This window comes from Cetorhinus maximus, chromosome 8 (assembly GCF_964194155.1).
Source record: "Cetorhinus maximus chromosome 8, sCetMax3.hap1.1, whole genome shotgun sequence".
NCBI lineage: Eukaryota > Metazoa > Chordata > Chondrichthyes > Lamniformes > Cetorhinidae > Cetorhinus > Cetorhinus maximus.
In genome coordinates, this window is record NC_135886.1 from 56,472,264 (window position 1) to 56,499,323 (window position 27,060).

Consider the following 27,060-nt stretch of genomic DNA (forward strand, 5'->3'; position numbering starts at 1 on the left):
TCAACATCCTTTTGTCTGTGACATCTTTTGATTATCTGCTCCTATCACTGCTTGCTTGTCCCCACAACCACCCCACCCTCAACTTCTCTCTCCCCCCGCCCCCCACCTTAAACCAGCTTATATTTCACCCCTCTCCTAACTATACTTCAGTTCTGTTGAAGGGTCATGTGGACCCGAAACATCAGCTCTTTTCTTCTCCACCGATGCTGCCAGACCTGCTGAGTTTTTCTAGGTTTGAATCCAATTTGACTTTGAAATTGGATGGAGTCTGACTAAATCCCACCACTCCCGCCCACCACCAGAGCTCCCTCCACATGATTGGCATGGTTCCACCCTTCGTTTTCATCGCAAGAGCAAACACTTAAAGGCAACTGTGAGTAAAACCCCACACAGCGCCGACTGCAGAGAATGATACAGGACATGTTCCAGCAGGGGGCGGAGTGGAACCACAGTCATAACACATTCATCTTTATTACTTATTGGGCCAAATCTTCTAGCCAGCATTGGAACCTCTATTTCCAATCTTGATCAGGCAAAAAAATACCCACTTACCTTCCTGCGATTTTTCTGGGCAATCTTCCGATGAGGGATCCTTCCAAACCGGCTCAGTGCGGGGAACCTCGGAGACATCAGCAAAGAGAATCTGCACAGAAACCACGTCCCCTTTTAACAGCACTAGCTACCGTATTCTGGTAAGTCAACTTTAAATGCCCCAAAGCTTCTTTGAAAAGCTACAGAGAGAAGCTAAGTGTGTAAGAGGGTGGAGTGGGTGAGGTGAGGGGTCAGGGCGTTAGGCAGATGAGGGTGTAGGGTGGCAGTGGTCAGGTCAGGTGGAGTTGAAGGGTCAGGGAGCCGGAGGTGGGGGTTTTGCTGTTGGGTGGTGAGGTTGGGTCAGATCGGGTCGGGGTGGAGTTGAAGGTCGGGGGGTTAGACAAGGAGTTGGGGGGCGATATTGGGTGGTGAGGTCAGGCTGGGGAGTGGTCGAGGGGTCAGGGGAGGGGAGGTCAGTGTGAGTGATGGGGGTGGTATGTTGTATGTTGGTTGGACTGGCTGAGGAATGATTTCTGAGACTTTGGTGTGTCTGAACAGTGACTAGTTTATTAGATATAACTGAACTATGTACAGATATACCTGACTAGGTGTTACTCTGTCTAAGCTAGAAGCATTCTCCTTGTCAACTCTTGGTCATGTCACTCTTACATCATCATTGTGGGCGGTGTTTTATACTGACCCACACATTGACCCTTTCAACCCTAATATGACATCTCCCCCAAGTCTTGGTTCAAATATATTTTTACATTCACATTTACATACTACCCCATCCACCCCCCAACTCTCTGACTACATAGATTCGATCTGTCAGGAGCTTCTTGACTCTTCCTGATCATTGTCCCATCAGGCTTGGGCGATCAGTAGTCACTCTTTGAACTTCTTGTCCTTGATTTGGATGGCCTTCACTGAGAGTTGTAGTATCTTTATTAACTTCTGACTCAACTTCTGGTTCTACCAAATGTATGACTGATTGCTGTCTTTGAGGGATAGAAATAAGTTTCTATATATAGTACATTCTGAAGTACTGTACTTCAATCTCTGTTAACTATCATCCTTCTGGAATATTACTCCTTCTCTGCCTTAGTCTGACTTCTGGATCTGGACTTCATCCTTTTTTCCCTCTCTGTTGGTTCTTGATCACTTGTCCCTCTCTCTAGATTTGATTTTGCAGGTTTATCCCTCTCTGTATTTTGCATATTCCCTATCCTTGTCTGCTGAGTTCACCCTGGTTCCTCTGGATGTTGTTTTCTGCCTTTCCGTACTTCTGGAGTGATGACCCTTTGTATTCACTTGTTCCTGAACTCACAGGTAATCATAGAAACATAGAAACTAGGAGCAGGAGTGGGCCATTCGGCCCTTCGAGCCAACTCTGCCATTCATTATGATCATGGCTGATCATCCAACTCAATAGCCTGCTCCCGCTTTCTCCCCATACCCTTTGATCCCTTTCACCCCAAGAGCTATATCTAACTCCTTGTTGAAAACATACAATGTTTTGGTCTCAACTACTTTCTGTGGTAGCGAATTCCACAGGCTCACCACTCTCTGGGTGAAGAAATTTCTCCTCATCTCAGTCCTAAATGGTCTACCCCATATCCTCAGACTGTGACCCCTGGTTCTGGACTCCCCCACCATCGGGAACACCCTTCCTGCATCTACCTTGTCTAGTCCTGTTAGAATTTTATAGGTTTCTATGAGATCCCTCCCCACTCATTCTTCTAAACTCCAGTGAATATAATCCTAATCGACTCAATCTCTCCTCATACGTCAGTCCCGCCATCCCAGGAATCAGTCGGATAAACCTTCACTGCTCTCCCTCTATAGCAAGTACATCTTTCCTCAGATAAGGAGAGCAAAACTGCACACAATATTCCAGGTGTGGTCTCACCAAGGCCCTGTACAATTGCAGCAAGACATCCCTGTTTATGTATTCGAATCCTCTGGCTATGAAGGCCAACATACCATTTGCCTTCTTTACCACCTGCTGCACCTGCATGCTTACCTTCAGCGACTGGTGTACAAGGACACCCAGGTCTCATTGCACATTCCCCTCTCTCAATTTATAGCCATTCAGATAATAATCTGCCTTCCTGTTTTTGCTACCAAAATGGATAACCTCACATTTATCCACATTATACTGCATCTGCCATGCATTTGCTCACTCACTCAGCTTGTCCAAATCACACTGAAGAATCTCTGCATCCTCCTCACAGCTTACCCTCCCACCCAGCTTTGTGTCATCTGCAAATTTGGAGATATTACATTTAATTTCCTAATCTAAATCATTAATATATATTGTGAATAGCTGGGGTCCCAGCACTGATCCCTGCGGTACCCCACTAGTCACTGCCTGCCATTTGGAAAAAGACCCATTTATTCCTACTCTTTGTTTCCTGTCTGCCAAACAGTTTTCTCTCCATTTCAATACACTACCCCCAATCCCATGCGCTTTAATTTTACACGCTAATCTCTTATGTGGGACTTTGTTGAAAGCCTTCTGAAAGTCCAAATAAACCACATCCACTGGCTCCCCCTCATCAACTCTACTAGTTACATCCTCGACAAATTCCAGTAGATTTGTCAAGCATGATTTCCCTTTCATAAATCCATGCTGACTCTGTCCGATTCTGCCACTGTTTTCCACGTGCTCAGCTATTAAATCTTTTATAATGGACTCCAGAATTTTACCCACTACCAATGTCAGGCTGACTGGTCTATAATTCCCTGTTTTCTCTTTACCTCCCTTCTTAAGTAGTGGGGTTACATTAGCTACCCTCCAATCTGTAGGAACTGCTCCAGAGTGTATAGAATCTCGGAAGATGACCACCAATGCATCCACTATTTCTAGGGCCACTTCCTTAAGTACTCTGGGATGGAGATTATCAGGCCCCGGGGATTTATCAGCCTTCAATCCCATCAATTTCCCCAACACCATTTCCCTGCTAATATTGATTTCTTTCAGTTCCTCCCTCTCACTAAACCCTGTGTTCCCCAACATTTCTGGTATGTTATTTGTGTCCTCCTTTGTGAAGACAGAACCAAAGTCAATGGTCAGCCATTTCTTTGTTCCCCATTATAAATTCCCCTGTTTCTGACTGTAAGAGACCTACATTTGTCTTCACCAATCTTTTTCTCTTCACATACCTATAGAAACTTTTACAGTCAGTTTTCATGTTCCCCGCAAGCTTACTCTCGTACTCTATTTTCCCCTTCTTAATCAATCACTTGGTCCCCCTTTGCTGAATTCTAAACTGCTCCCAATCCTCAGGTCTGTTGTTTTTTCTGGCCAGTTTGTATGCCTCTTCTTTGCATCTAATACTATCTCTAATTTCCCTTGTAAGTCAGGGTAATCCTGGGCTGCTATCACTGGAAGTAAATTTTTAGGCAGGATGGGAGCCTATGAGGAATCCACTTGATCAAACTCTTGCTTTCCCTCAAAATCCAGCAGGCCTGGTATAGCGATAAGGTCAATATCTCCCAATGTAGTAAAGGCCAATCTTACACGGTTTGGTTCCATGTCTAGTTCTGGACTTGTTTGACTGCTAACATCTTTGCCTGCCACTTTTGATGGATGGAGAGATGCAGATGTATTTTCTAGATGACCACCACTCTTGGATGATTACACTTTTGGCACAGTGTACTCTGTCACTAGAGTTTCACCATCCATCTTCTTGCAGTATTGCAAAGTGATGAATGATTATTGTCATACCCATGAGTTCTCTGTTCTAATTGGTTCACTATGCCTTCAGCATGAGTGAGTTCAATCAATAAATATCCAAGGAAAACTTCAGAATGGAATCCTCCAACTGCGCTGAAGATCTGGACTGGGATTTCTGTGCTGATTTTTTGACATTCCCTTTGTGGAGAGCTTTCTCATTTGTGCTACTTCACGGTCACCATATGTAATGGTGTTGACCTCAGACTCGGACAACAGGGTTTATCAAAACCCGTGTTTGTCAGGAGTGCGATTTGTCCAGTGCTGCCTACCTAGTGCACCATTGAAATGAAACCTTTTACCCTCCTTGAGGATTGCTCACCAGTTCCATGGTTCCTCCAACTCTAGCGCTGGATCAGGATTTTCTTCATGGATAATCACGGACTGTGGTGCAGCCTTAATTAGCTGAGAAGTTGATTTTTTGACCCTTCCTGTCTTTGCTTCATCCATGGAGCAGTTTTGACCAAGTGCCTAACTGAGTTCTGCATTTCTAGTACCACATTTCCAGGCCAGACCCTATGAGCTTCTTTAAAACTGGCTTTTCAAGGTTTCGGGGACCTACACAGTTGCTGCTATGTTGTATGTTGATTGGACTGGCTGAGGAATGATTTCTCAGATATTGGTGTGTCTGAACAGTAACTGGTTTATTAGATTTAACAAACCATATACCGATATACCTGACCAGGCATTACTCTGTCTAAAACAAAAACAAAAATAAATGGAAAAACTCAGCAGGTCTGGCAGCATCCGTGGAGAGGAACACAGTTAACGTTTCGAGTCCGCATGACTCTTCAACAGAACTAAGGAAAAATAGAAAAGGGGTGAAATATAAGCTGGTTTAAGAGGGGTAGGACAAGTAGAGCTGGATAGAGGGCCAGTGATAGGTGGAGATAACCAAAAGATGTCACAGACATAAGGACAAAGAGGTGTTGAAGGTGGTGATATTATCTAAGGAATGTGCTAATTAAGGGTAGAAAGCAGGACGAGCAAGGTACAGATAGCCCTAGTGGGGGTGGGGTGGGGTGAAGGAATCGAAAAAGGCTAAAAGGTAGAGATAAAACAATGGATGGAAATACATTTAAAAATAATGGAAATAGGTGGGGAAAGAAAAATCTATATAAATTATTGGAAAAAGCAAAAAGGAGGGGGAAAATCGGAAAGGGGGTGGGGATGGAGGAGAGAGTTCATGATCTAAAGTTGTTGAACTCAATATTCAGTCCGGAAGGCTGTAAAGTGCCTAGTCGGAAGATGAGGTGCTGTTCCTCCAGTTTGCGTTGAGCTTCACTGGAACAATGCAACAAGCCAAGGATGGACATGTGGGCATGAGAGCAGGGTGGAGTGTTGAAATGGCAAACGACAGGGAGGTCTGGGTAATGCTTGCGGACAGACCGAAGGTGTTCTGCAAAGCGGTCACCCAGTCTGCGTTTGGTCTCTCCAATGTAGAGGAAACTCTGACTCTACTCTGTCTAAGCTGGAAGCATTCTCCCCCTCAACTCTTGGTTATGTCTCTCTTCCATCATCATTGTCGGTGGTGTTGTTTACAAAGTCCCACACATTAACCCTTTAAACCCTAACACTACAAGGGTCAGCTTAGACTAGAGTTTTTCTGTCTAACATTTGCTGGGTAAACTATCCAGGTAAGTAAGTGGGAACTATCCGAAGTCTCCAACTCTAACTCAGAGTTAGAGCTTTTTCAGAAGGTCACTAGAAGTTTAAACTTCCCAGGCAATTCCCACAGAGTTAGTGCATTGGGACTTCCGAGGGGCCTGCGGTGCACCTTGAGGGGTATGTTACAGACAGGGGAGAGAGAGAAACAGAACTCCTTTATTTTTCTCACCAGCTGTCTGTAAGCAGAGGTGTTTTAATATTTGAAATAGACTGTGTCATTTTTCCCCAAACCCTCCGTTTGTGAAGTCAATTTTAAAGTGACTCGCAGCAAATTGTCTTTCGGGTTAAATCAGAACTATTGTTTACTCGTACATTCAAACATGGGGGATGGTTGTTGCAACTACACACCCACACACACACACGCCTACACACACACGCCTACACACACCTACACACACACCTACACACACACCCCCCACCCACACACACACACACACCTACATACACACCCACACACACACATACCTACACACACACCCCCCACACACCTACACACACACACCTACACACACACACACCTACACACTCACACACACACGCCTACGCGCACACATACACATCTACACATGCACCTACACATGCCTACACACACACACACCTACACACCTACACACACACCTGCACACACACAACTACACACACTCACCTACACGCACCTACACACATACACAGACCTACATAAACGCACCTAGACACACACACAGAACTACACACACACCAACACACACACCTACACGCACATACACACAACTACACATGCAACTACACACACACCTACACACACACACATGCATGTGCACACACACACACACGCACACACGAGATAGGAAAGAAAAGAGTTTTACAACTAGAACTAAATTAGAACAAAAAAAAGCAAATATTGGGGATATTAATTCATGTGAATGTTAGCATCCAGAATGTTCGAGTCCTATGAGGGTTCCTTGATGTAGGAGTTAAAGTTCAGGTGGGTTCAGCCAGCTGAAGTCAGGAGTAGCCGAATTCCTTCAAAGTTGGTGATGATGCAGCAGGATTAAATTGGTATGCAGAGACTTGCTCTGCTCACCAGGTGATGGCAGGAATCTTCCAGAGAATCAGGCTTTGAGGAGGTTCAGACTTGAGGCAGGCTTTGTTGTCAGCCTGGAGTCCTGCTTCGCTGTTGACAGGCTGGATGCTAACAGCAGACTGTCCAGGGAGTCCAGGAATTAAAACTTTCCAAAGGACAAAGGAGCATGTGATGTTTGCCCAATGGTGATCCAGTTTCAGGTTACCAACAATTTCTTTGTCTCTGGTCAAAATCCATTGTTCACCTTAAGAGATAAATGGTGGCTATTAGTGCCTCCACAGGTATAACAAGTTTTGATGGCTGTCTTTTTGTTATAAGTCCACACTGGGGAGGCAGACCATTTGCTGTTCCCTTGTTTCATTGATTATAATGGGCCCACACAATGATAGGTGTGAGATTTCACAAGGATGAGGGTTGAGATTTAATTGCTGTTGGAAGTTTCCAGAAATGTAGCCAGATTGAAAATCATGTGACCTGTAGCAGCCATGTTATTGGTGCAGCAAAGCCCATTTTCAAATAAAGTTTGGTTTGAACAGTTTATGATCTCCTTCATTTCTTATGGACTTGACAGGTACATCAGGTCTCTGACTATCCGAGACGAGAAGATCTGGGCCATAATTACTCAATTTTTCTAAATTTTAGGCCCAGAATTTTCCCAGGAGTTATTCCAATCTCTTAGTGCAGGTTCAGCAAAACTCCCAGAGAAACCACATCAATGGCTAATAATAATTAAAAATGGCAGCTTGCACCATTTCTCTGCTAAGCTCTCACTGGTGGGCAATTTCCTTTTACTATTCATTTACAGGATGTGGGCATCACTGGCTGGGCCAGCATTTATTGCCCATCCCTAATTACCCTTGAGAAGGTGGTGGTGAGCTGCCTTCTTGAACCACTGCAGTCCACGTGGTGTAGGTACACCCACAGTGCTGTTAGGGAGGGAGTTCCAGGATTTTGACCCAGTGACAGTGAAGGAGTGCGGCAGGTCATTAAACCTCTTCCGGCACTGCACCTGTGTGTGCCACACCATGTCATGGCTGCTCACCAGCGCTGCCACCTCCTCCCATGCCCTCTTTTTGAGGTGCGGTGGCCTCCTCCACCCATCACTGGGGACAAGGGAAGGCAGCCACCTCCTCCAGGAGGACCGCGAGGCACTCATCAGAAAACTGGGGGTGGGGGCCGAGTGCCCACACGACCTGCCCTCCCGCCTGCCTTGTGCAGCCACACTTGACTCCATCATTTCAGTTTTCTAACAGGCCCCTGCCCCCGCCCGGCCCTTCCTGACCAACGGGGAGCTACATTTCACGTTGGGCGGGCCATAATTGGCCTGGCAGTGTGAAACCGGGTGCCAATCGTGGGTGGCGTCTTGTTTCCTGGATGCTCCTGGGCCGACTAACCAGGCACGCCTGCCACCAAACTCAAACCGTGGACAGTTTTGGTCTCCTTACCTGAAGAAGGATATACTTGCCACAGAGGCAGTGCAACAGAGGGTCACCAGACTGAATCCTGGGATAGCAAGATTGTCCTATGAGGAGAGATTGAGGAAACTGGGCCTGTATTCGCTAGTGTTTCGAAGAATGAGAGGTGATCTCATTGAAACTTACAAAATTCCTACAGGGTGTGACAGAGTAGATGTGGATGTGATATTTCCCCTGGCTAATGAGTCTAGAACCAGAGGACACAGTCTCTGAATAAGGGGCAGGCCACCTAGGGCGGAGATGAGGAGGAATTTCTTCACTCAGAGGGTGGTGAATCTTTGGAATTCTCTACCACAGAGGATGTGGAAGCTCAATCATTGAGCATGTTCAAAACAGAGATCAATAGATTCCTGGAGACTAATGACATTAGGGAATATGGGGATAGAGCGGGAAAGTGGCATGGAGGCAGGTGATTAGCCATGACCTAGCTGAATGGTGGAGCAGACTTGAGGGACTGAATGGCCTACTCCTGTTCCTATGGTCCCTCGCACCATTAGCAACATTGCACCCTTTCTCTACACCAAACGAGATGGGCCTATCACTTATAACTGCTGTTGCATTAGTTACTTTTGTTAATGATCTGCAGTGGAATTGGAGTGTCCTCTCTGGGCACAAGCCTGCGCAAAACTTACGGAAACCCTGGGCTGTCCAAATCTCAGGGCCCCCTCTAACCCTTCCTGGTTGACTCCAAAGGTCTGTGATACACCACATTTGGCACGGGCTTGGTTTCAGGAGTTGCCGGAGAGTTGACATATTTAGACACCAGTCTGCCTTTGGGCTCCACTTTGGCTTTTTTTTTTGGCAGGATTTACTTCCTCGGTCTTCAACTCTGCCAATGTGTCCACGAGGCAGTGGAGCTGTTGGCCCAGAGCTGGGAGTTTGGTTCAGGAGTGCCCGGGCAGGCCCACTTGCTGGTGGGCCAAACCTCCTGTGCATTCCTCTGAAGTTCAGCCTGGTGCTGCGGAGGATCCAGTTCCCATGTTCCAGCATGAGGAGGCAGAGCTGAGGAGTTGCCAATGCAGAGGCTGTGTATTGACAGAGAGAGACTTACACATTTGGTTCTCTCTTTCACATTGCTGCTAATCAGAAGAATGAGAAGTGAATGAGCGCACAAAAGCAGAAAGTATGCTAATGCTTTTTACCCACATACACGATGCACCACATCGACCTGTTGGACACACACACTGGGCAGAACTTTACGGCCCCATTGTGGTGGGGGTGGGTCTGTAAAATGCGGCATTCAAAAGTTCAAAAGTCCATTGCCTTCGGCAGGACGGAAAATTCAGCCAGTGGGTGGCACTGTAAAATTCCACCCGTTAGATCTGTATCATTTCCTAATAATCCCCAACAAAATTCCACATATTAGAATGCAGACTGCACCAAACTCCTTACCCTGCATCCCCACAATGTTAGATTTAATCTTTGCTCAGTGCTCCTCATTTGTTTGAAGGATATCTGACTCAGTTATACATCATTAGCTTTGTCAGTTGTCTGCTTCAGCAGCTCACAGTTCACTTCTTCAGCTGCTTAACATATTAAACTGGATACCCAAGCCTATATTTGTATTTAAAATTGGTCTCACCCCCACCATCCAACTACCCACCATTTTCCTTTGAGTCCTGTAAGACAATGAGTATTATATTTTGTAAGGTTTATATAAAATTGTAATCAGCAACAAAGTGAATTTTAGAACTTCAATCTCGTCCCCCTCAACTATCCCTGGTCAGCTTTAGCAAAATGACATTTATATTCGAGTCAGTAATCAGTCAAACCTGGGAAGTGATTTTGATTAAATTATGATTAAACACACACAGTCACACACACACACACACAATCACACACACTAACACACATACACATACACAGTCACACACACAGATACAGTCACACACACACACATACACACACAGTCACACACACACACAAACACGTCAAGTCACACACACACACAGACATGCACAGTCACACACACACACAAACACGTCAAGTCACACACACACACAGACATGCACAGTCACAGACACAAACATACACACACACAGTCTCACACTCGCACAGTCACAGATACACACACATACTCACATACACACAGACACACACAGGCAGACACAAACACACACACACAGACAGACAGACACACACACAGGCATTCACACACACACACACACACATACAGTCACAGATACACAGACCCACACACATACACACAGTCACAGACACACACACACACACACATACACACACACACACACACACACACAGGCACAGACACACACAGGCATACACACACACAGTCACAGCCACGCAGACACATACACACACGCACAGTCACTGACACACACACACATACACATACACACACACACACTCACACACACACACAGTCATAGGCACACTCACACACTCACAGTCACAGACACACACACACACAAAAACAGACACGGACACACAATCACACAAACACAGTCACAGACACACAGACACATACACACATTCCCAGACACACACACATGCACACAGTCACAGACAGATACACATGCACACACAGTCACAAACACACAAACACAGTCACAGACAGGCACACATGTACACAGAGCAACAGACACACACGCACAATCACACACACACACACACACACACACACAGTCTCACACACACACACACACACACAGAGTCACAGACACACATACACACACAGACACACACACACACAAATACTTACATACACACACAGTCACGCACACAGGCACAGACACAGGCATGCACACACACAGACAGAGACACAGACACAGACACACACACAGACACTTGCACACATACAGATGCAGACACAGGCACATACACACAGAAACACACACACAGAAACACACACACAGACATAGACATGGACACACACATACATACACGCAAACAAACACACACACCCACACACACAGGCACAGACACAGGCATGCACATACACAAACAGAGATACAGACACACAAACACAGACACAGACATGTGCACACACGCAGATGCAGACACAGGCACATACACACAGAAACACACAAACACACACACACACACAAACAAACACACACACACACAGAGTCACAGATACACACACACAGTCACATACACACACATACACAAACAGGCACAGACACAGGCACGCACACACACAGACGGAGATACAGACACAGTCACAGACACACATACACAGACACGCGCACACACACAGATGTAGATATAGGCACACACACACAGAAACACACAGGCACACACACACACATTCATACACACACACACACACACACACACAGAAACACACACACGGACATAGACACAGACACACAAACACACAGCAAAAACACACACACACACAGAGTCACAGACACACACACAGACACACACACACAAGCACAGGCACGCACATATACAGACGCAGACACAGGCACACAGTCACAGAAACAGACACACAGACAAAATGTATGCACACACATAGACACAGACACATACAAACAGAAACACACACAGACACACAGAAACACACACAGACGTAGACACAGACACACATTCACCTACAGACACATTCAGACACATGCAAATACACAGATGCAGACACAGACACACACAAACACCAACATGCACACAAAGACACGTAGACACACACACACACACACAGATGCAGACACAGACACACACATGCACACACCAACAGACACACATTTATACACACATGCACACACACACAGACACACACACTCCCACACACACTCACACACATACATACACAAAAGCACAGATCAATGAACAGACTGTGCATGTCTAGGGAACTGATCGGTTACATATGGCAATTGCTGCAGGATTTGGCGCCATGGGGACATGGAGGGCATCCACTGCCAGTGGCTGTGAAAATGACAGCGGTTCTCAATATTTACACCAGTGGCTCCTTTCAGGGCTCCACAGGTGACCTCTGTGGGATATCACAAGCCTCCACCCATAATGCATCCATGAGGTCACGGATGCCATCTTCACAAGGGCACAAAACTTTATACATTTCACCGGGGATCAGGAAAGTCGGGAAGCAACAGCGATTGGATTTTCCCAGATCTCAGGTTTCCCATAGGTGCAGGGAGCCATCAACTGCACATGGCGCTTAGATCTCCGTGGTAACAAGCGGTCGGCTACGTCAGCCCCAAGGGCTTCCACTCGCTGAATATGCAGCTGGTGTGTGACTACTACAAACACATCCTACTGGTCTGCGCACGGTTTTCAGGGAGTGTGTACAACTCCTACATCCTTAGCAGGTCTTAGATCCCTGACGTCTTCCAGGGTCCACAGAGGCTGCAGGGATGGCTCGTCGGGGACAAAGCTTACCTGCAGAGGCCGTGGCTGATGATGCCCGTGTAGCAGCCTCAGACTGCAGCAGAGTGAAGGTATAACGAGGCTCATGCTGCAACTCACAGCTTGATGGAGCAAACCATCGGGATGCTGACAATGAGGTTCCAGTGCCTAGGCCGGTCTGCTGGAGCTCTGCAATATAGTCCACAGAGGGTGTTACACATCGGCATCGACAGGGATTTAGGTGAGGAGATCCTTGAAGGCGATGATGACGACAATGAGGATGAGGGTCTCACACTGCCCAGACGAGGCAGGCGTGCTCGGGAGGCCCCCGTAGCTGCTAGATTTGTGGAGGATGATGACGACGAGATGCAGTGAGGAGACACCATAGATCCTCACATTGCATCTGTGAATGTTTGACACCAGTTTGGCTGATGGCAGCACCAATATCCTCGGTGATAATTCGCCTGTCATGGAGATGCAGTGGAGGCCCTAGTAGTCACTCGATCACAGGAGGATGATGACAACATGCAGTGAGGGGACTCCATGAATCTTCACACAGCCTCTGAGAATGTCTGACTCCTGTCTGGCCGAGGACAGCTCGCTTGCGTTCCATGATCAGGGTCACCTCAGAGACGCAGCCATGAAACTTTAGACACATCTGATGCTGTGTCTGCCTTCAGCACCTCAGCCCTTCAAGAGCTGGTGCACAGCATCACTGGTCACAGGTGCTGGTGTGATGGGGACCAGCCCCACCTTAAAGGTGCTGAGAGCACACGGAGAGAATGAGGGAACTCTGTGGCACCTGCCCACTACACTCTGGCAGCGATGACCAGCACTGCCAAGGTGCAGGCATCAGTAATGTTTCCAGGGAGTGTGAGGCTGGACCATCATTGTGGCCTGAAGGCTGCACAGAGCACAGGGAAGAGGCCCTGGACTGAGACACCTGCCTTTTATCTTGTGCAGAAAGGTTTCACATCTGAGTGACAAGAACACTGCTCATCAGAACAAAGAGCCACAGGCAGGGAGACATTCTTGGGAGACTATTGACAATAGTGAACATTCTGTACAAGTGATCAACACCCGTGCCCAGGCTGTGCAACTAATTCTCCTTAACTTTCCTAACCCTGCCGCTACATCTTGGTGCTCCCTGGACGTCCACAGTGGAGGTGGAGGAAGCCTGCTGACTGTGACACCCTGTCTGTGATGACCTTGGCGGGCGTCCTCTGAAGGGCCGAGACCTGGAGGGCTCCGGCCTGCTTTCGGGGTCCTGCTGTGTGGCAGTGGCACCCTCCTCGGCCTGTGAAGCTGGAGCTGCTGGGGTCACAGGAAGAGGGGAGCCTGATGGGCCGGACACTTCCAGATTCATCTGGGTGGTTGGCCCCGGAGTGTGCACCTGTTGATCCTCCTCCCTATGGGTGCCTGAGGGCCCCTAACTGACTCCGTGAGCGGAAGGGGTAGCTGGAGTGAGATCGAGCTGCCCAGCACCCCTCTCGTGTACACACTGTTGGAGGCCAACTATGGTATCAGTGATGGAGTTCAGCCCGCGCAGCAGTGCAGGAGTGACGTCCTGGACCAAAGTCTCCATGGTGGCCACCATCCTACCAGTGTTTACCTCGGTGCATTGCGATGCCGGCGCTATCACCTCAGCCTGAAGGCGGACGGACTCCTCCATTGTGCCTTGCAATCTGAAGAGTGTAGTGGACATCCCTTCCTGATGATCCCGAGCTTGCCTTTGCAGCTCCAGCAACTGAGGTATGACCGAGTCCAGAGGCTCCTCATCTGACACGGACTGGGCAACGGTCTGGCCTCCAACAGTTCTCCGAGTGCCAGAGACCTGGGAAGTCCCTGCCTCCACCTGCTGGGTATCAGAAAGTGCAATGTACTCACCAGATTGTGATCCTGATGCCGGCCAGCTGGATGGCTCTGTTTTCGAATTCTGTCAGAAATTTGATCTCCGGCATCCCTCCACCTGTCTGTGACCTTTCCCTCCTGTTGTGAGCTAGTTTGTCCTGCATGGATAGAGATAGAGAGAGTGTATCAGGACACCTGCCGGGCCAGATGATAAGTGTGCCTGACCTGTGTGGGTGGTGAGTGGTCCCATGGATGGGATGAGGACAATGACGGTGTGTGTGAGAGAGTGAATGGTGATGTCCCTTGCACTGGCAGTGAGTGAGGGCCCTGTGGATGTGTGATGGGCTTGTGAGTGTGTGAGTTGGGAGTGATGAAAAGACTGACTTACCCTAGTGGAACGGAGGGGATCATTCATCCTTTTGCAGCACTGGGTGGCTGTCCTCCTCTGCAGGGCATTTGCGCTGACCACCGCTGCCACCGCCTCCCAAGCCGGGTTGGTGACTTTGCTGCCCATCCTGCTGCCAGAGCAGGGGTAGAGCACATCCCGGTGGCCTCCACGGCATCCACCAGTCGCTCGAGGACCTGTCATTAAACTGCAGTCATTTTTCCTTTGCTGGCCATGTCTCCCGGGCAGCGGTGGTGGCTGGTGGGGATGAGCGTTTTGCTGGCGGCTGCCTTTTAAAGATGGCGGCTGGTGTGATGCAACAGCGGGGTGATGGCAGGCGAGCGAATGAGAGCCCGCCCGCCATTGAAACAGCGTGTTTCGCGGGAGTGAATAAATAATGAGGCGGGCTCGGGAAGATACAGAGTGAAAACCCGCCATTTTCATCGGCGGGTAGGATTCCATTTTACCCGCCCTAGCGTAGCCCTTGCAATTCTGGGAAAATTCAGCCCACTGAGAATGGCTCATGAATAGCTGGACATTTAGGAATTAGGAAATCTCAGGCGTAAATACCAAAGATTGGCCTGGACTGCATTAACATGTAGTCATGGAAAAATATATTTCATTCATAAAATACCTGAAAGAACATTACAAAATATTTCTAAATCTCCATCACAAAAAGTGCAATCAGATTCAACTTTTACACATGGATCATGAGGTGCTTCAATACAATCAATGAATATTGCAGACATTTCAATATGATCATTACAGACAGTCAGATAGTGCAATGGTATTGGAGTTATCGACATAAATCATGTTGCACTCTGAGGTGCTTCAATACAAATATGATACATTTAGTATTCACTACATACAATCTTTGTGAGTCGTACAGCCCGAGGGGTCTATACCTTTCCCAGCCCCTCGGTGCACTATGGCAGAAAGGTCTCAGGCAGCGATCTTTCCCCATTGCGCCTTTACGGCAGCTGCCCCAAGCTTTAGTGCGTCCCTCAGCACGTAGTCCTGGACATTGGAATGTGCCAGTCTGCAACACTTGGTCGGGGACAACTCTTTGCACTGGAAGACCAACCAAATTCGGGCAGACCAAAGAGTGTCTTTCACTGAGTTGATGATCCTCCAGCTGCAGTTGATGTTTGTCTCAGTGTGTGTCCCTGGGAACAGCCCGTAGAGCATAGAGTCCTGTGTCACAGCACAGCTCGGGATGAAACTCGACAAAACCACTGCATCTCTCTCCAGACCTTTGCAAAGGCACAATCCACAAGGAGGTGAACAACGGTCTCGTCCCCACCACAGCCACCTCGAGGGCAACGTGCAGAGGGGGTGAGACTCCTGGCGTGTAGGAAGGATCTGACGGGGAGGGCCTTTCTCACCACCAGTCAAGCTACATCTTGGTGCTTGTTGGAAAGTTCTGGCGATGAGGCATTCTGCCAAATGGCTTTGACATTCTGCTCGGGGAACCATCCCACCGGATCCACCCTTTCCTTTTCCCGCAGGGCCTCTAAGACATTATGTGCCGACCACTGCATGATGGACTTGTGGTCAAAGGTGTTTCCCTGCAGAAACTTTTCCACAAGGGACAGGTGATACGGAACTACTTGGAGCGTTCCGCGGCAGCGTGGCCAGACCCATCTTTTGCAACACCGGGGACAGGTAGAACCTCGGCACGTTGTGACACTTGGTGTTTGCATACCGAGGGTCTACACACAGCTTGATGCAGCTGCACACAGAGGTGGCCATCAGGATGAGGGCGATGTTGGGCATGTTTTTTCCCCCTTTATACATAGGCTTAAACATCATGTCCCTGCGAACACAATCCATTTTCGACCTCCAGATAAAGCGAAAGATGGCTCGGGTGATCGCCACCGCGCAGGAGGCCAGACCTGTGCCACGTACAGCAACACCAAGAGTGCCTCACATCTGATGACCAGGTTCTTACCTGCAATGGAGAGGGAGCGTCGCTCCCACATGCCCAGTTTTCTTTTCACCATAGCCACTCGCTTCTTCCAGTTTCTGACATATGCCCCGGTCCCTCCAAACCATATCCCAGCACCTTCAGGCCATCAGACAGTGAAGGGGACAAAGGATCGGTCAACCCAGTTCCAAAAGAACATGGCCTTGCTCTTACCATGATTTACCTTGGCTCCCAAGGCCAATTGAACTGGTCGCAGATGTGGGTCAGTCTGCGCACCGACAGCGGGTCCGAGCAGAAGACGGCGACATCGTCCATGTACAGGGAGGCTTTGACCAGACTGCCTCCACTGCCTGGGATTGGCATTCCTCTTATGCCCAGATCCTTCCTGATGGACTCAGCAAAGGGTTCAATGCAACACACAAACAGGACAGGGGAGAGAGGGCAGCCCTGCCTGACTCCAGATTTACTTGGAAAGTTTTCTGATTCCCACCCATTGATTGAAACTGTGCTACTGATGTTAGTGTAGAGCAGTTGGATCCAGTTGTGGATTCCCTCCCCAAACCCCATTTTGGAGAGCACATCCAACATGTAGTTGTGCGATATTCTATCAAAGGCCTTCTCCTGATCCAGGCTGATGAGGCAGGTGTCCACACCCCTGTCCTGCACATAGGCAATCGTATCCCTGAGCAGCGCGAGGCTGTCAGAGATCTTCCTGCCCGGCACAGTGCAGGTCTGGTCAGGGTGGGTCACCAATTCCAGAGCGGAATTGACCCGATTGGCGATGGCCTTGGACAGAATCTTATAGTCCATATTCAACAGTGAAATGGGCTGCCAATTTCTAATTTCCTCTCTTTCCCCCTTCTGCTTGTAGATGAGGGTGATGATGCCTTTCCTCATGGATTCTGACATACTGCCGGCCAGAAGCATACTCTCGTACACTTCTAGCAGGTCTGGGCCAATCCAGTCCCACAGAGTCGAATACAACTCAGCCAGTAAGCTGTCGCTTCTGGGAGTTTTACTCTTCTCAAAGGACTCAAGGGCCTTAGTCAGTTCGTCAGGAGTTAACGGTTTGTCCAGACTCTCCTGTGTACTGTCGTCTAAGACCTCCGTGATAGAGGACAGGAAGGATTGGGAGGCCGTGCTGCCTGTGGGCTTCATGTCATACAATCTGGCATAAAAGGATTTGCTGACCCTCAAAAAGTCAAGATGACTTTACTGAGCCGTCTTCTTCCTTCAGGCTGCTGATCACAGAGCTCTCTCTGTGTACCTTTTGGAAGAAGAAACGTGAGCACGTTTCATCCTGCTCCTGCGGACTCTGGACTGGAGGATGATCTTGGAGGCCTCCGAGGCAAAGAGCGAGGCTTGCTGGCTCTTCACCTCTTGGAGTTCCTCCTTGACATCGACCCCCATCGACTGCAGCCGGAGCAGATTCTGCATGTTTTTCTGGAGTCGGGACATTTCCCTCTGTCCCTTTCTAGCTTTCTGGGCGCCTTTGAGGATGAAAAACCTCTTGATGTTTTCCTTGATCACTTCCCACCAGTGTGTCAGGGACTCAAAGAGGGGTTTCACGGTTCTCCAACCTTTGTAATCCCTCTTGAGTTCCTCAATGTTCTCTGGGGTCAGCAGTTGCACGTTCAGCTTCCATGCCCCCTTGCCACCTTTGTGTCACACGTCAGGTGACAGGAAAACCTCAGGCAGTGATTAAACCTGTACCTTTAATTCTCATTCCAGCATTTGAGGAACCTTTTACCGGTGTCCTGACTGATTGTGTAGGACCCCTCCCTAAAACCAAAAGTGGAAATCTGCACTTCCTGACAATCATGGACGTGTTGACGAGGTTTCCTGAAGCAATACCTTTACAAAATACTGTAGCAAAGAGGATTGGAGAAGAGTTGACCAAATTCTTTACAAGATATAGGTTACAAAAAGAAATACAGTCGGATCAGGGTTCGAATTTCATGTCACAGCTGTTTAAGGAAGTAATGAACAACCTGGGGATAAAGCAGTTTAAATCATTAGCTTATCATCCGGAATCACATGGTGCTTTATAGAGATGGCATCAAACTTTAAAAACTATGATGAGAGCATATAGTCAAGACTACCCACAGGGCTGAGATCGAGGGATTCCATTCTTGTTATTTGCTATTAGGGATGTCCCTAATGAACTGACAGAGTTTAGTCCTTTTGAATTAGTCTATGGTCATGAAGTAAGGGCACTACTTCAGTTGATTCAGGAGAAGCTAGCGGGTCAAAGTTCAGAAACTACTCTCCTGGATTATGTGACAAAATTCAAAGAAAGATTGAACAGAGCATGTGAGTTAGCTAAGGAACATTTAAAGATATCACGGCATGTGATGAAGACAAGTGCGGATAAAAGGACAAAGGCTCATAGATTTGATGCTGGAGAGAAGGTGTTAGTTTTGTTACCAGTGTCAGGCAAACCATTAAAGACAAGGTTTAGTGGGTCTTACAGGATTGAAAAGAGACTGTGTGAAGTAAATTATTTAACAAATTCTCCAGATAGAAGAAAGAAGCAGAGGGTGGGTCATGTAAATATGCTTAAAAAGTACTTTGACAGGGAAGATAACGAAAATGAGGTATTAGTGGTGGTAGATAAGAAAAAAGGGGTAGCAATGAAGGATTCTGAAATTAACTTTCCTCTAATTCAATTGGACAATGAGGGAGTACTTAAAAATTTAAATGTAATATTGCATTGTCTTCCAGACAAGTGTCAAAGTGATTTGGAAAAGCTATTGCAGTCACACAAAGCTATTTGTGGGAATAAGCTGGGGAGGACAAATATAGCTACGCATGATGTAGATGTGAGAGATTCAGTTTCAATAAGGCAACATCCTTATAGATTGAATCCAGTAAAATTAGCTCAAGTACAAAAAGAAATTGAATTCATACTTCAGAATGACATCATAGAGTTTATTTCAGTAACTGGAATTCACCACTTGTACTGGTGCCAAAACCGGATGGAACAAAAAGACTGGGCAGAAATTTTCGCTTGGCAGGCAGGCGGGCGCATGCCCAGCCTGCTCGAGCATGAAATGACGCATATTGACGTCAGCCAAGCGTACCAACGTCAGCACGCAGTCACACGATAGTTTGGTCGGTGGGCATGCCTGCCAACAATTAAAAGGCCTGTTAAGGCCATTAAGTTATCAATTAATGTAAATTTTTCACTGCCCGTCCAACCCAATGGGGCAGCTCTGCCTCAGGGAGATTATGAAGCGCTCACTCATGCGCATGCGCGAAGTTCGCGCACGGCCAGCTCGCACTCCCCCTGCCTCCCACACATTCAGCACTCAGCGCTGTCACTCGCGTTTGAGGCTGGGTGGGCTTTAATTGGCCAGCCCAATTGTGGTGCGGTGCCAGTCACGGGCGGCGGTCAGCTTCCCGACTGCCCTCGTCCGCCCCTGCTCAGCCCACCTGCCAAGGGCAAAATCCTGCCCTGTGTTTGGATTATCAAAAAGTAAATGCGGTGACAAAATCTGATTCATATCCTATGAGAAAGTGGGACAATCACAAAGATTGACTTGCTGAGAGCATATTGACAAGTGCCATTATCGGAGAGAGCAAAAGAGATAGCAACTTTTGTATTGCCAGATGGGCCATGTCAGTTTAAAGCTATGCCATTTGGTATGAAGAATGCACCAGCATTCAAAGACTGACAAACAAAGTAATTACAGGACTGAGCGATTGCGCTGTTAATATTGATGACTTGGTAGTTTTCAGTCAAACGTGGGAGGAGCATTTACAACATCTGAAAGAACCGTTTGATTGACTGCAAGACGCTAATTTGGTGGTGAACTTGGCTAAGAGTGAATTTTGCAAAAGTGCATGTTACATATCTAGGCCACACCATTGGACATGATCAGCTGGCTCCAAGTAAAAGCCATTGTGAATTTCCCAGTGCCTACAACAAAACAGGAAGTTCTGAGACTTTTGGGCATGAGTGGATTTTATCAGAAATTTGTACCAAATTTTAGCGGTGTGGTTGCTCTATTAACTGAACTACTAAATAGAACAAGAAATTTCACAGGACACAGGATTGTCAGAATGCATTTGACAGTTTAAAAACTGGTGTAGTATTCAACATAACACAGTGTTGACTACTACACCAGTTTTGGCAGCACCAAATTATGCCAAGCAGTTTAAGTTGGCAATTGATGCAAGTAATTTGGGTATTGGTGCTGTGTTGTTATAAGAAAATGAAACAGGAATTGAAAAGCCAGTAGAATACTTTTCACAGAAGCTGAATGTACATCAGAAAAGATACTCAACCATTGCAAAGGAGACTCCAGGTCTGGTGTTAGCGTTGCAGCATTTCGAGGTTTATATTGCAAGCAATTCTTCAGGAGCAATTGTTTATACAGACCACAATCCTTTAAAATTTCTGGACAAATTTTAAGACCGGAATGCAAGACTGTTCAGATGGTGTTTATTACTGCAACAATTTAATTTACAGGTTATACATGTAGCGGGATGAGAAAATTTAATTTCAGATGCGCTGTCAAGAGTTTAAAGTTCAAAGGAAATTGCACGTTTAAAACATGGACAATGGACTGAAATGACCCCTGTTGATACAAATGCTTTGTATATATTGTCATGTTAATGCATGTACCTAGTATCACAGAATCACACAGTGCAGGAGAGGCCCTTCAGCCCATCGAGTCTTCACCGACACATGAGGAACACCTGACCTACCTACCTAATCCCATTTACCAGCACTTGCCCATAGCCTTGAATGTTATGACGTGCCAAGTGCTCATCCAGGTACTTTATAAAGGATGTGAGGTGACCCGCCTCCACCAATCTCCCAGGCAGCGCATTCTAGACCGTCACCACCCTCTGGGTAAAAATGTTTTTCCTCACAGCCCCCCTAAACTTCCTGCCCCTCACCTTGAACTTATGTCCCCTCGTGACTGACCCTTCAACTAATGGGAACAGCTGCTCCATATCCACCCTGTCCATGCCCCTCATAATCTTGTACACCTCGAACAGGTCGCCCCTCAGTCTTCTCTGCTCTAACGAAAACAATCCAAGTCTATCCAACCTCTCTTCATAACTTAAATGTTTCATCCCAGGCAACATCCTGGTGAATCTCCTCTGCATCCCCTCCAGTGCAATCACATCCTTCCTATAATGTGGCAACCAGAACTGCACACAGTACTCCAGCTGTGGCCTCACCAAGGTTCTATACAACTCCAACATGACCTCCCTACTTTTGTAATCTATGCCTCGATTGATAAAGGCAAGTGTCCCATAAGCCTTTTTCACCACCCCACTAACATGCCCCTCCGCATTCAGAGATCTATGGACACACATGCCAAGGTCCCTTTGTTTTTCAGAACTTCCTAGTGCCATGCCGTTCATTGAGTACTTCCTTATCAAATTACTCCTTCCAAAGTGCATCACCTCACACTTTTCAGGGTTAAATTCCACCTGCCAATTATCTGCCCATTTGACCATCCCGTCTATATCTTCCTGTAGCCCAAGACACTCAACCGCACTGTTACCCACCCGGCCAATCATTGTGTCATTATAGTAATGTAGTATACGTAAATGATTTGGCGGAAAATTTGGAGGAGCACGTGGCACTGGGAGTAATCCAGAGATTACAACCCGAGAGGTCTTTCTTTTTACTCTACTGTCTAACTCTCTGAATTCTTGATGCAAGACCTCATCCCTCTTTCTACCTATGTCATTGGTACCAACATGTACCATGACCTGTGCCTTATCACCCTCCCCCTTCAGAATGCCCTGAAGCTGCTCAGTGACATCCCGGACCCTGGCACCAGGGAGGCAACACACCATCCTGGAGTCACGTTGACGGCCACAGTAGGGCCTATCTGTTCCCCTGACTATAGAATCCCCTATTAGTATTGCTCTTCCTCTCTTCCTCCCCTCCTGTACAGGCAGGCTGCTTGTGGTGCTAGAAGCTTGGCTTTATCTGCACTCCCTGGAGGAACCAGCGCCCTCATCAGCCTCTTAAATGGAATACCAATCTGTGAGCGGGACCCCAGGGGACCCCTGAACTACCTGCCTGTTTCTCTTGGACTGCCTGGTGGTCACCCATTCCCTTCCTTCCTCAAGCCCCTTCATCTGCGGTGTGACCACCTCTCTAAACGTGCTCTCCATGATGCTCTCAGACTCGCGGATGCTCCACAGTGTCCCCAGCCGCCGTTCCAGCTCTGAAACCCGAGCTTCCAGGACCTGCAGCTGGACACACTTCCTGCACACAATCTGGCCCCGAGCACTGGAAATGTTCCTGGCTTCCCACATGGAGCACGAGGAGCACACCACGGCTTTGAGCTCTCCTGCCATGACTTATCCCTTTAAATTAAACCTTTTAAATCAATTACTCTAGGGCCCTTCTTTACTGATCCTTGTTACTACAGAAAGTACAAACTATAAATCACAAAAACACCTTTAACTATAAATGATGAAAGTAGTAAATACTTACCCGATATTACCCACTGCTTATGAATCATTCCTTTCCCTTGTAGCCTCTACTGCTGCAGCAGGGCAAGACCACTCTCTGAAGATTTAAGAAGTTGGATAGCAAAGAAAAAAAATACAAAGAGTACCTCTTCCCCTATGCACTGAATTCCCACTGTGTAATATTTTTGTGTTTATAGATAAGTATGTAAGATGGGTTAAAAAAATGAAATCTTTTAGAATTATGACGGTTCATTTTTCCATAGGATCGAGGTGTAAAGAAAAGATCATTTTTTTCCCTAATATTACTGTGGGGTACTTTAAAGCAGGCTTTTGGGGGCTGTATTCTGTGTGTATGTTTGTGTGTGTGTCTAGTTTAATTAAACTACAGACAGTCAGACTGCAAAGTTGGAATCATCAATAGGGGTAAGGTGTAAAACAAGCATTTGAAATGGAGATGGGTAAGCTAGGATAAAGTCTTAACAGATACAGTGTGAATGGGATTTGCATTTTTAGATAAATTGAGAGGTTGTTTGATTTTCAAAGGGACATGATGTTTACAACTGGCAAGATAAATAAGGCAAAGTTATTAAGTTTATTTTCCCCGAAAGTGCTGGCTACAATGACGACATGAAAGAGTTTATATTCTGGGAACAGTAACTTCCAAAGTAAGGGTGAAACAATGGGATTTACAGATCAAAAGGGAGAAATTGTTTTATGTAAAGATGGAGAGCTCTATGGGACTAGTCGTGTGAGATCTTGAAATGTGCACTGTGTGAAACAGACTTGTGGAAAAGCCTCTAGCTACCCTGCAGAAGTTTGCTGTCCCAGTAACCAAGGTTGTGTTAAAAGCCTTTGGAGTTCCATTCTCGAATGAGAGGGACCTCCCCTAGAGCAACAGTGGGTGCTTGTAGTAATATTGCTGGATGTTTTATAGATTAAGAAACTATTTGAACTGTTGTCTGAAAGCGGTGTGTAGCCAGAAGCCTGGTTGAGTAGAAATCTTGTAAGAACTGTTAACAAACTAAATGTACCTGTATAGCTGCAGTATTATGTATTTAAGTTTTCTTTCCTTTTGTTAATAAATGTTTGAATTTAATCTTTAAAATCTTAAAAGGTGGTAGTGGACTCTTTACTTCTGATTTCAGTGTACATACCTTCTTGTAATAAATACAAATTGCTAAATCATTGTGATAGCTTGGCCAAATTTCCCTTTGGGATTTGGTCAGCCTGGCAAATACCATCTGCCATATCATAACACAACTTTAATTAAATGTATTCTGTTCTTGCCCCCTCAAGAACATTCTCTTTCCAATACTACAGTGTCTTCCCAAATCAGCACTGCCACCCCAACTCCCTTTCTTCCTTCCCAATATTTTTCTGAATGCTTTACATCCTAATAGACATATTAACTGCTGCGTTCTCACCATTTTTAAGCCATGTTTTCATTATTGCCACTGTCATATTCCTACATGATTATTTGTGCTTGTAGCTCACTAACCTATTCACCATACTTTGTGTGTTGACATATATGCATTGTCTCTGTGTCCCTCATGGTCATTCTTAGTCTGCTCCTATCTAATATGGTATGAATGCCTTCTCCAGTGCTGCCCAACCCTCTCACTTTATGCACTTTGTTCCTCTTTTACACTTCTACATCCTGATATCCACCCCCACTGCCAATATAGTTTAAACTTTCCCCAACCACACTAGCAAACCCCCCTGCGAGATCCTAGACTTGTTGAGATGCAATCTGCCCCTTTAGAATAAGTGCCTCTTTCACCAGGACTGATCCCAATGCCCCTAGATCCTGAAACCCTCCCTCTGCACCATGCCACAAGATACGCATTGATCCTCTCTATCTTCCAATTTCTATTCTCGCTAGCACTGGGACTGCATAGGCTGAAAGGACTGAATGGCCTTCTATACTGAAAATGTCTATAACTCTTTGAGATGTTCATTAAATTAAAGATTTACCTGTTAACACACCCAACTAAAATGTAACACTTTCTGCGCACCCCTCACCACCAATTTCCACTTGCACTAAATTCCCAACTTTTACAAGCTATTTATGGTGCATTTATTCTGTGATCACTGTGCATCAGTGGATACTGTTTAATTTTGTACACTTGTTTGAGCCACACCCAAGTTACAACTGCTAACTCAGTTTCCTTTTCCCAGTGGTGGAAGACTCCTCATTCTTTGAGTATGTCCAAGCTGTAAGTGGCTTCATCATCTTCTGCAGCATCCAATGTGAGATGGATGTCCACATAACTAGAAGCTCATGCTGGCATTGTTGGTGCTTGGGAGAGTTTCTTCAGCTGGCCATCTCCGGCGTTCCTCTGGGTACGTTGGATGTTGTGAATCTGAAGTAGATGGTCCTTGGAAGATGTTGAACCAAATTTCTGTGCTTGCCTCCACATGGACCGACTGGCTCCAGTGTTTTCCCAAGAGAGGTGTTCTGCAATGCAGACATCTCTAAGGCTCTTTTTTAAGGGTGTCCTTGTATCATTTGTATTGACCAGGTTGACATGGTTTGCCACGAAAAAGCTGGCTGACAGTGCACTACCAATGACTGAATGTTTGTACTGACTAACAGTGCACTATTACTGGTTGACTGTTTCTACTAACTGACAGTGCACTAACAATGACTGTTTCTACTAACTGACAGTGCACTACCAATGACTGTTTATGCTGACTGACAGTGCACTACCAATGACTGTTTATACTGACTGACAGTGCACTACCAATGACTGTTTATGCTGACTGACAGTGCACTACCAATGACTGAATGTTTGTACTGACTGGCAGTGCACTATTACTGGTTGACTGTTTCCACTAACTGACAGTGCACTACCAATGACTGTTTATGCTGACTGACAGTGCATTACCAATGACTGTTTATGCTGACTGACAGTGCACTACCAATGACTGTTTATGCTGACTGACAGTGCACTATCAATGACTGAATGTTTGTACTGACTGGCAGTGCACTATTACTGGTTGACTGTTTCCACTAACTGACAGTGCACTACCAATGACTGTTTATGCTGACTGACAGTGCATTACCAATGACTGTTTATGCTGACTGACAGTGCACTACCAATGACTGTTTATGCTGACTGACAGTGCACTATCAATGACTGAATGTTTGTACTGACTGGCAGTGCACTATTACTGGTTGACTGTTTCCACTAACTGACAGTGCACTACCAATGACTGTTTATGCTGACTGACAGTGCACTACCAATGACTGTTTGTACTGACTGACAGTGCACTATTACTGGTTGACTGTTTCCACTAACTGACAGTGCACTACCAATGACTGTTTGTACTGACTGACAGTGCACTACTACTGGTTGACTGTTTCCAATAACTGACAGTGCACTACCAATGACTTTTTATGCTGACCAACAGTGCACTACCACTGCCTGAGAATTTGTACTGGCTGACAGTACACTACCACTGAGTGACTATACCTACTGACTGACAGTGTGCTACCACTGACTGAATGTTGGTACTGGCTGACAGTGCTTTACTACTGGATGACTGTTTCTACTGCCTGACAGTGCACCACCAATGGCTGACTGCACTGGCTGACAGTGCACTACTACTTGTTGACTGTTTGTACTAACTGACAGTGCACTGTCA

At 46.6% G+C, this 27,060-nt stretch overlaps 1 protein-coding gene across 1 annotated transcript in view; it reads left to right on the plus strand.

The window, feature by feature from the left end:
• The first annotated feature begins 496 nt into the window (after positions 1 to 496).
• LOC144683651 (potassium voltage-gated channel subfamily A member 2-like) overlaps positions 497 to 27,060 on the plus strand; it is a 139,346-nt gene continuing 112,782 nt past the window's right edge. Inside the window, exon 1 of the mRNA XM_078546900.1 lies at positions 497 to 692. The gene's annotated coding sequence lies outside the window, so the exon portion shown is untranslated. The remainder of the gene's footprint in view (positions 693 to 27,060) is intronic.